The sequence below is a fragment of the Gadus morhua genome, chromosome 7, assembly GCF_902167405.1.
Source record: "Gadus morhua chromosome 7, gadMor3.0, whole genome shotgun sequence".
NCBI classification, from domain to species: domain Eukaryota; kingdom Metazoa; phylum Chordata; class Actinopteri; order Gadiformes; family Gadidae; genus Gadus; species Gadus morhua.
The window spans coordinates 3,648,942-3,658,614 of NC_044054.1; positions in this window are offsets into that span (position 1 = coordinate 3,648,942).

Below are 9,673 nucleotides of genomic sequence, written 5' to 3' on the forward strand. Positions count from 1 at the left end.
CGTTCTGCTGTTGGTGTGATGGCGCATAACACGTCGGACTCTCGTCTCTGGTATTTCTACAACGAGACTCGTAGTGGGGGTTATCTCAGCCATGGTTGAGAATGAATTGGGGGAAAGGAACATTGGCTTTGACTCCCTGAAGTAGGCATGAACCACAACATGGAGGAGAAAGGGATTGTTGACCGCGGTCGTCTCCCGCCGGAGCCTCGCTGCCGATGCACCACCGCTTCAGGAGGCGGTGATTAGCGCTGACCGCTGCCGAGGCGGCGGGAAGCAGGGCTCAAACGGGATACATTCGCGGCCAACAATCCCCTTCTCCTCCATGTCGTGGTTCATGTACTTCAGGGAGTCAAAGCCAAAGTTCCTTTCCCCCAATTCATTCTCAACCATGGCTGAGAAAACCCCCACTACGAGTCTCGTTGTAGAAATACCAGAGACGAGAGTCCGACGTGTTGTTTAGATCCTAATAACAACTCCAGCAGCGTTACAGTCCTGGGGCTCTACATCTAAATAATATCATATAATACATAGATATCTATATCAAATAATACATATTATCACGGCCAAAACCTGTGTGCAGACGATATAATGAATCGCAAAGGACTTCGTCGGGTTCTCCGACGTCTCTGGTTCTTCTCACTTCCACATCAATCTGAAGAAGACGCGGTCGTTTGATCGTCTGGAGGCTCACACAGCTTTTGGTCGTGATAATATATATTATGATATAGATATCTATGTATAAAATGGGTTTCTAAGAGCCATTGCGATACATCCACCGTAAACAGAGCGCATGGTACCGTGGCTACAAGCTGCTCAGGGCCAGGTGATAATATATATTATAGATTATATAATATAGATATGTATAATATGGGTTTATAAGAGCCATTGCGATACATCCACCGTAAACAGAGCGCATGCAGGGCCAGGTGATAATATACATCATATATTATATTATATTATATAGATATCTATGTATAATATGGGTTTCTACGAGCCATTGCGATACATCCACCGTCAACAGAGCGGCGAGCGCATGGTACTGTGGCTACAAGCTGCTCAGGGCCACACCCCCACCCCCCTCCTTGACCTGCCTTGACACGCCCACCGTAACCAGAGCGCATTGTACTGTGGCTACAAGCTGCTCAGGGCCACACCCCCACCCCCCTCCTTGACCTGCCTTCACACGCCCACCGAAACAGCGCGTTTGGGGGAAGCTCAATGTGCGACTGGTTTGGAGTGGCTGTAATGCCGCGTTTCCACTGCAGGGTGCGGAACGGATCGGATCGCAAAGGGGCGGTAGGGAGGGGGCGGTATAGCCCAGCTCAGTTCCGAGGTCGCGTTTCCACCGCCAACAGTACCCTTTGTGGTAGGCCGGATGTCGATCGCCGCGGCAGCTACGTAAACATCTTAAACAACGTCTTCCTCCGCAAGAATGCAGACGAACGTCTCAACCTCCTTGTTCGCCCAAGCAAGCTTTTTACGCGACATGTTAATTGTAAAGAATAATACCTCGAGGCTACTGTTTGTTTGTTTTCATCCCCGCGTCACCCGGAAGTGACGATTCTGTCGACCAATCAACGGAGGGGGGGTGTAGCTAGAATTCCAGGGTACCCTTTCAGGCGTCTGGTCTCGTTTTGGGTACCGCAACGGAGGAGTCCCTAAAATGGGGTCGGAACGGGTACGGCAAAGTCCGGGTCACGCCCACTTTTGGCGGTGGAAACGCGATCCGACCCGCACCTTTGCGATCCGATCCGTTCCGCACCCTGCAGTGGAAATGCGCCATAACTCTGCACCACGGCTGAATTTCGGGGACGTCTTTGAATACTGTGTTTGTAGCCAACTAATACCTATATTAAAGCATCCATAAATAGCATGGCATGGGATCTTTAACAGTTTGGTTGGTTTATTCAAATATCCTTATTAGCGCTTCTTATTAGGCTATGTAGCTTAAATAATGACATAATCAGGCCGTATAGAATGCAACATGTTTAATAGCCTAACTTTCAATAGATGAGGAAAAACGTGAACGTCGCAATAACGAGGCATAGTGTTACGAGTAGCATATGTGTATGTGCGAGAATGGCAGTGTGCGTATGCGTGTGTGAGTGACGTCAGCGAGTGAGTGGACGAGCGAGGAGAGCGAGCGGTAGCGCGTGTGTCTAGTGAAGAAGCGAACGAGTCCGGTAGAATAAAGTACCCATCCTGTCAATAATCGGTGGCCGCTTCATTCCGACCTATAAGCAGACAAACTGCCAGTCAAATCACACAAAACAATAGAGACAGGATCACACAGGCAATTTTTTTCGCGCTTGGCCCACTCTGGATAAAGGTCGTTCATATCGCATATGAGGACTTCGACGGCTGTGGAGAAATGCAATCCTCCGTAACCACGGAGAGCTGTGATCACAGAGAGGGCATCTCATCACATATTTACGGCATCGATAGGAGGGGGCGCTGTCGGCAGACTATTATTTAGACTAATTATTAGCAAATTTCAATCTGACAATTTGACCGAAGAGTTAGAAAGGGCATATCGCGCTTCTGCCTTCTCACACCGCGAGACAGGTTTGTGGCTTTGAGTATCGCGATTTTCGGTTTGATACGCGTATTGTTACAGCCCTAATGGACGCGCAATCATGCACGAGCGCAAACACAGATGCGCGAGAGCGAGCCATTAGCTAGTTAGCTAGCTCCAGTAGCTACCGCAGGATAACAACAAACAGAAGCTTGCTCTGGGTCACGAGCTTTGAGTATGTGCACGAAGGGGTCACGCGCGGGGGGAGTGCAGTACTTACCGTCCAATGCCACTCGGTGGGTCTGGAAATCATTGGCCCGTTCCACAGATGATTGAATTGTTTAATTTTCATGTCAGTACTTCTAACTCAGTGGCTGTAAGTGGGTTATGATAAGGATATCAAGTAATTTAATAACAATCTATAGTCAAATTGTCGAAAATGCCAGAGAATCTCCGGAAATATCAGCATGGGAAATCGGCGCATCAGACCCATAATCCTATACAGAAAGACGTCATCTCAAGCGGGAGAGAACGTTTGCGGTGCTGGTTTGTGTCACGTAAGTACAGGGCTCTCAAGTCTCATGCATTCGGCGTGAGACACACGCAATTCAACCCATGCACACGCTCAAACCTGGTCTCACGAAAATACGTGACACTGTCACGTTATTTAATCTATTGAAACGTGCTGAGGGACACGTATTTTCTAAATTTTGTATTTCAATTGGAAGTATTTGTCGTGTCACTATAAGCACGAATTCCAAACTAAAGTTCTGCCCGGGAGCGTTCTCCCTAATGTCCCTTAAGGAGCTCCGTACAGATCATTCATTGGTGAAAATTGTCTGTGATAACTAACAAATGACAGCTTTTGGCCACCCGTTTCTACTTAAATTGTCTGTGATAACTAACAATATGACAGCTTTTGGCCACCCGTTTCTACTTTCACCTTTGATTCTGAGAAATTGTGACAATTCACGGATATATTAAATGCAGGTGCGCTGCTCTGTAGGCAAACCGCGAAGGAAAAAAGGTTAGCTGCTTCATCTGTTCTTTTTAGAATTGTATGTCTTGATGTTTATTTTATCTAGCCATCTATTCTCTTGTTTTTGGCTATGTGAATGAAAGTCCGCGTCGATGCCTCGCAAGTCCAGTGTCGCGAGCGGACGTTGCCATGACATCTAGAAATCATACCGTATTTAATGGGTTATCATTAATATTGATGTGTAGGGGTTGATTATAACTCGTGAATAATATTGTTTATACCACGGTCTGGGGGAATACTCGTATTCTGATTGGCTGCAGGGCGTGCATTAACTCCTGATATAGGCCTACAAACACCTGCTAAGTAGTTCCAGTCAGCGTTTAGATTCTCTGCCCGAGCCCGACGCGGGCCGGGTCGGGCCGATATTTCCCACCACTATCCTCGGGCCGGGCCTTTGATCGAGCGTTTTTATTTTTATTTTATCATTGGTTTATTGGCCTAATCGGAGGAGAAATCTATGCCATAAACAGATTATAGGCCTTTATTACACGGGTCTTCTCAATGCCGTGGAACGCTCCGTTCACTTGCATGCGTAGTAGTCCCGTGACTTGTCAACCCCAGCTTCTTCCGTTGCTAAGCGACGTCACCGTCTTTGCGGACAAATTATTTCTCTGCTGATCAACACTACGAATGGCCAAAAGACTTGTATGCCCCCCCTTAAATAAATAATATGGCAGAATTATTATTATTATTATTCTCATTCAACTTGAACATGTGTTTTTACACTAGAGTGGTGGAGGGATGACGTATGTTGGCCAACCCGGAAGTGAGCGTCGCCCTGGGTTCCCTTGACAAAAAGCCAATGGGTTTTTCCATTGGATTTTGGATTATTGCAGAAACATTTGCATCTTTGAAGAACCTCCTCAAAAACTGAAAATAAATAAATAAAAATAACCGTGCTCTAAAGAACGAAATGTAAACCAATGCATTCTGAATGGGAGTGTTTCTCAGATTTTTCCATGCTACACAGAACGAAATGTAAACCCATGCAAATAAAGACTTCATGGTCATAATAATTTAAATATCATTAATCTCCTGAGTGTGTAGGGTGGTATTCAATTTTTTTCAACGGGCTGCATCCAGTCACTTGACCGTCATGGTTGCTATGGTGGTTGCTATCGACCGCCCCCCTCTAATCCTTACATGGCTCTAAAAACCACGCGGCAAAGGAGCTGTCGTCAATTGTCTTGTTTTTGTCCGATGGTTAAAAAATAGACAGATATTCCAAGGTATCCTTAAAAGGCAGCTTTGATGTTTTTATTTTCTGCAGTTTCGACTTCTTCTATGACCTATTTTTGAAAGCAAAACACATTGATTTAACGAGGCAGGGTTATTTGAAACAATTTATTGAATAAATATTTGTGAGAGGTCATTCCTTCTCCTGAGTTTGCTTCCTATTTATGTCTAGTGTACACCCCTACCGTCCACAAGCATCCCCCCCCTCCCCATATGGATTTGGAGAATTGTTGCCACGTCCCAGTGGTGGAGGTATCATAAAGAGGGCATTCAATTATACTACAATGATCAATTAGGAGGCCGAAGCCCTAAAGGAAGTGATGCAATAGGTGAATGAGGGTCAACATTTGAGACCCCCTTTTATCAAAGGGGGTCTCAAAGGATGCATACGCTTCAACCTGTGGCTCCAGCCCTACAGGAAATGACTCATCCAGTGCTCCATCTCGTTGCACCTCACCTAGCGGCTCGCAATTCTAAAAAGAACAGATGAAGCAGCTACCCTTTTTTCCTTCGCAGTTTGCCTACAGAGCAGCGCGCCTGCATTTAATATATCCGTGAATGGTCACAATTTCTCAGAATCAAAAGTGAAAGTAGAAACGGGTGGCCAAAAGCTGTCATATTGTTAGTTATCACAGACAATTGTAAGTAGAAATGGGTGGCCAAAAGCTGTCATTTGTTAGTTATCACAGACAATTTTCATTTTTTGAATGATCTGTATGGAGCTCCTTAAGGGACATTAGGGAGAACGCTCCGGGGTAGAACCTTAGTTTGGAAGTCGTGCTTATAGTGACATGACAAATAGCCTACTTCCAATTGAAATACAAAATTTAGAAAATACGTGTCCCTGAGCACGTTTCAATAGATTAAATAACGTGACTGTGTCACGTATTTTCGTGAGACCAGGTTTGAGCGTGTGCATGGGTTGAATTGCGTGTGTCTCACGCCGAATGCATGAGACTTGAGAGCCCTGTACTTACGTGACACAAACCAGCACCGCAAACGTTCTCTCCCGCTTGAGATGACGTCTTTCTGTATAGGTTTATGGGTCTGATGCGCCGATTTCCCATGCTGATATTTCCGGAGATTCTCGGGCATCTTCGACAATTTGGCTATAGATTGTCTCATTACACGCTAAATAATATTATTATAGCCTAATTATATATATATATATATATATATATATATATATATATATATATATATATAGGAAATATATATATATAGCATTTGTGGTTTTGGCATAAACATATAACTACGGTGCACTGTACTATCTGCGCACACCCTTTCTGAAGCCTCTCTCTCGCTCTCTCTCTCTCTCTCTCTGTCCCTACCTCTCTCTCTTTCTCTCTCTCTCTCGTAGCGTTTTGTGGAGCAGGTTAATTGTCTGAGAACACTCCCATTCAGAATCCATTGGTTTACTCTCGTTCTGTGTAGCACGAAAAAAGTCTATCGTGACTCTGGAACTATCGTGCTCTGGAACACGATTCAATAGATTAACGTTTGTGCGCATGAGCACGAAATCGTGTGATACCGGGTTGGGATACCAGTCCACCCCTAGTTAAGACCTCCACCGTGTTTAGCCAAAACAAAAAAGGTTCAGGTTCAAGCTTCTAGTGATGTCTATGACAGCAGATCATTGTTAAACGTGGCCGATATCATATCATATAATGATGTTATCTTATATTATGGATGTCCCCTCCAGAGAGACTCCATGTTTGTGGCCCCTAAATCATAATTAGATCTCACTGGGGCACATTCCCTCGTTAACTTTTCTGTTGACCCTCATCGGAACTCAAACGCTGAAACACTTTTAGTCCGAGAACATCGCTGCTCCGAGGGAAGGACGTGATGTTCTTACAAATTAAAAGTACCCGGTTCTCTGGTACGGAACCGGTCTACTGAACCATCCAAGGTCTGTGATTAATGATGCGGCTTCAAACCCGCGACGCTAGCTGTGACCCCGGGTAACTCCTTAAAGAACCAAGAGAACAGACAACATCCATACCCCCGCACAATGTCCCTGGAATAATACGAACTGCAATCAGCCCGCTCTGATTCAATTAGAGTCTCATGGTTCTCGTTAAGGAAGGCAGAGTGGGAAGCATGGCTGATCAGCGCTCTAAAGCAGGACATGTCTGAGTCTGAGCTCTAAAGACATGTTGTAGACTCTACATGTCTTTAGAGCTCCGACTAGTCATCAAGGGATATATATATACACACCAAAAAGCTATTGCTTGAATTTAAATTAAACTTTATTAGCCCTTAATCACAGATCCAGTCTCAAAGGGCTTAACAGGCTGTGTTTATACCCCCCCCCCCCCGACCCTAGCCCGCCAGGTTCCCCCAACGTGGTCATCCAGAGCCGTGCACGTTTGGGATCTTTCTCTGGGTTCATTTGGCCCTCTCCTCTAATGCTCCTGATAATGTCGGCTCTCAGGACCCTCCTGGAATGTGCCCTGAGAGAGAGAGAGAGAGAGAGAAAGAGAGAGAGAGAGCCTCTTTCTCCGGCTCAGCAGAAGAGGAGAGGGGCCTCCTGTGCCGACTCAGCTCCTTCTCCTCCTCCCTAGTGTTTCTCCTCCACCGCCCTAAACAAAAACACATGTGGAGAGAGAGACTGAATGAAAGTGTGTGTTTGTTTGTCTGTGTTTGTTAGAGAGGCAGAGAAAGTGTGTGCGTGCTCCACGTGCAGTATGTTTGCTGCTCGTGTTTGAACGCTGCCTGGCGGTTCACCACGTCTTTGGCCAGATGTTGGAGGGGTGAGAGACACGGGGAGAGAGAGAGAGAGAAGAGCAAATATCCAAGTTGTTTCGCTGCGCTAAGGCACAGTTTTCACAGACATTTTAGTCCGTGGTTTATGTGGAAATCAAATACGTTTTGATCTTATTTCAGTTCTAAGCGTAGAGAGGAGGTCAGACTTGATTGAAAGCTTAAAAAGTGGAATCAGTGAACTTAAAAGTCCTTTATACCCCCCAGAAGGTCTTCTAGAACCCAGTGGACCATCTAGACCAGAAGGTCTGATCAGAAGGACTTCTCAGCCGGACAGTTGGGGCCCAGACTTCCGTCCCATAATAATCAGGGCATAATCCAAGGAAATCATCCGTTTTGTTGGCTCATATCCGGCCATGAAAACGTTTTAAAGCCCAAACAAATCAACAGGCCTGACTGCTGCAGTAAACAGTCCCCAAACAAGACGAGGCCGAAAGTGTCCTCGGAGAAGACGCTTTCATCTCCTAAACCGCTGAGCGTCGTTAGCGTATAGCAGGCAGCCTGTAGCCGTTAGCGTGTAGCAGGCAGCCTGTAGCCGTTAGCGTGTAGCGGGCAGCCTGGTGTAGCAGGCAGCATGTAGCCGTTAGGGTGTAGCAGGCTGCCCGGTGTAGCAGGCAGTCCGGTCACGGACAACACGGTTATATCAACAGAGAGAGACAAAGAAAGTATCATGTCTGATAAAGTGAACTGATAAAACAGCCGTGTAATGTGAATGTTAGTACGTTTTAAAATACTAGTAGGAAACTAGGTTGATTCAGGGTCAGTCATGTCCTCGGCCCCTGGCTGTTACGGTCGGCCCCTGGTCTGTTACGGTCGGCCCCTGGTTTGTTACAGTCCAACCCTGGCTGTTACGGTCGGCCCCTGGTCTGTTACAGTCCAACCCTGTCTGTTACGGTCGGCCCCTGGTCGGTGGTTGTGTGGAAGCTGGCAGTCTCTTTGAAGCTTTGGGTCTCATTGTGTTCCACTTGACAGAGGAGGAAACGACCACTGCATCCTCAGCAGCTGGGGGCGGGAGCAGTGTGTGTGTGTGTGTGTGTGTGTGTGTGTGTGTGTGTGTGTGTGTGTGTGTGTATGTGTGTGTGTGTGTGTGTGTGTGTGTGTGTGTGTGTGTGTGTGTGTGTGTGTGTGTGTGTGTGTGTGTGTGTGCGTGCGTCCTATTGTCCCAGCACAGACTCCCTTCCAGAAGGAATAGCTTTCCGTTTCCTGAAGTGTGTGTGTGTGTTCTAGAAACGGAGGATTTAAATGTGTCCCATGTTCTCCGCCTCCTGGGAAACATTTCCAAAGTTCAGCTCTGAGCGACTACATCTGGGACACACACACACACACACCCATATGTTCTAATGACAGAGTCGTACTATACATAGATGAACCGGTTCTCTGCTCTCTGCCATCTGCTCTTCAATCCTGGGAGGAACTCAGACCAAGAACTCATAACGTGAGAGCTGGGAGCAGATCTGAGGGAGCTCTCTGTGTCGCCCCCCCCCCCCCCCCCCCCCCCCCAACACGTCCCTGACCGGGGGGTTGTGGGTTCGGATCCCTCCGGTGGGACCGTGGTGACGCAGGGTGTATGAGTTCTCACGCTGCCCCCTCATTGGCTACGAGGTCGGAGACAAAGCACTGATAGAAAACATCCTGAAAGTGTTCCTGGAAAGAACTGGTTCAGAGAGACGAAGGAACCACGTCACTGGAGGAGAACCACACAAAACCACAGCTTTCAACCCACGACTCGCCCTAGAATATACACGTGTTTGTGAGTGTGTGTGTGTGTGTGTGTGTGTGTGTGTGTTACGAGGGAAGGATTCTTGTACGAAAACATACAAAAATATAAAAAAAACATATACATATGTTTTAAACGTATATAAAACATATATAAATACTAGATATATCCTTAGACAGATCTATAGATATAATATAATATGATATCAAACTAGGCCCCCACTTCTACCTCCCCTCTTCTCCTCGGCCGCTCCTCCATAATAAGACAGGACGCTGTCCACCTCATAACTGTTTGTTGTCATAGGGCGTATTCACACCTGCCTTGTTTGGTGAATACGCTGGTGCGGAACTTTTGGGCTGGTGTGAATACAAACCATCGAATTCTGGGGCGGACCAAACAG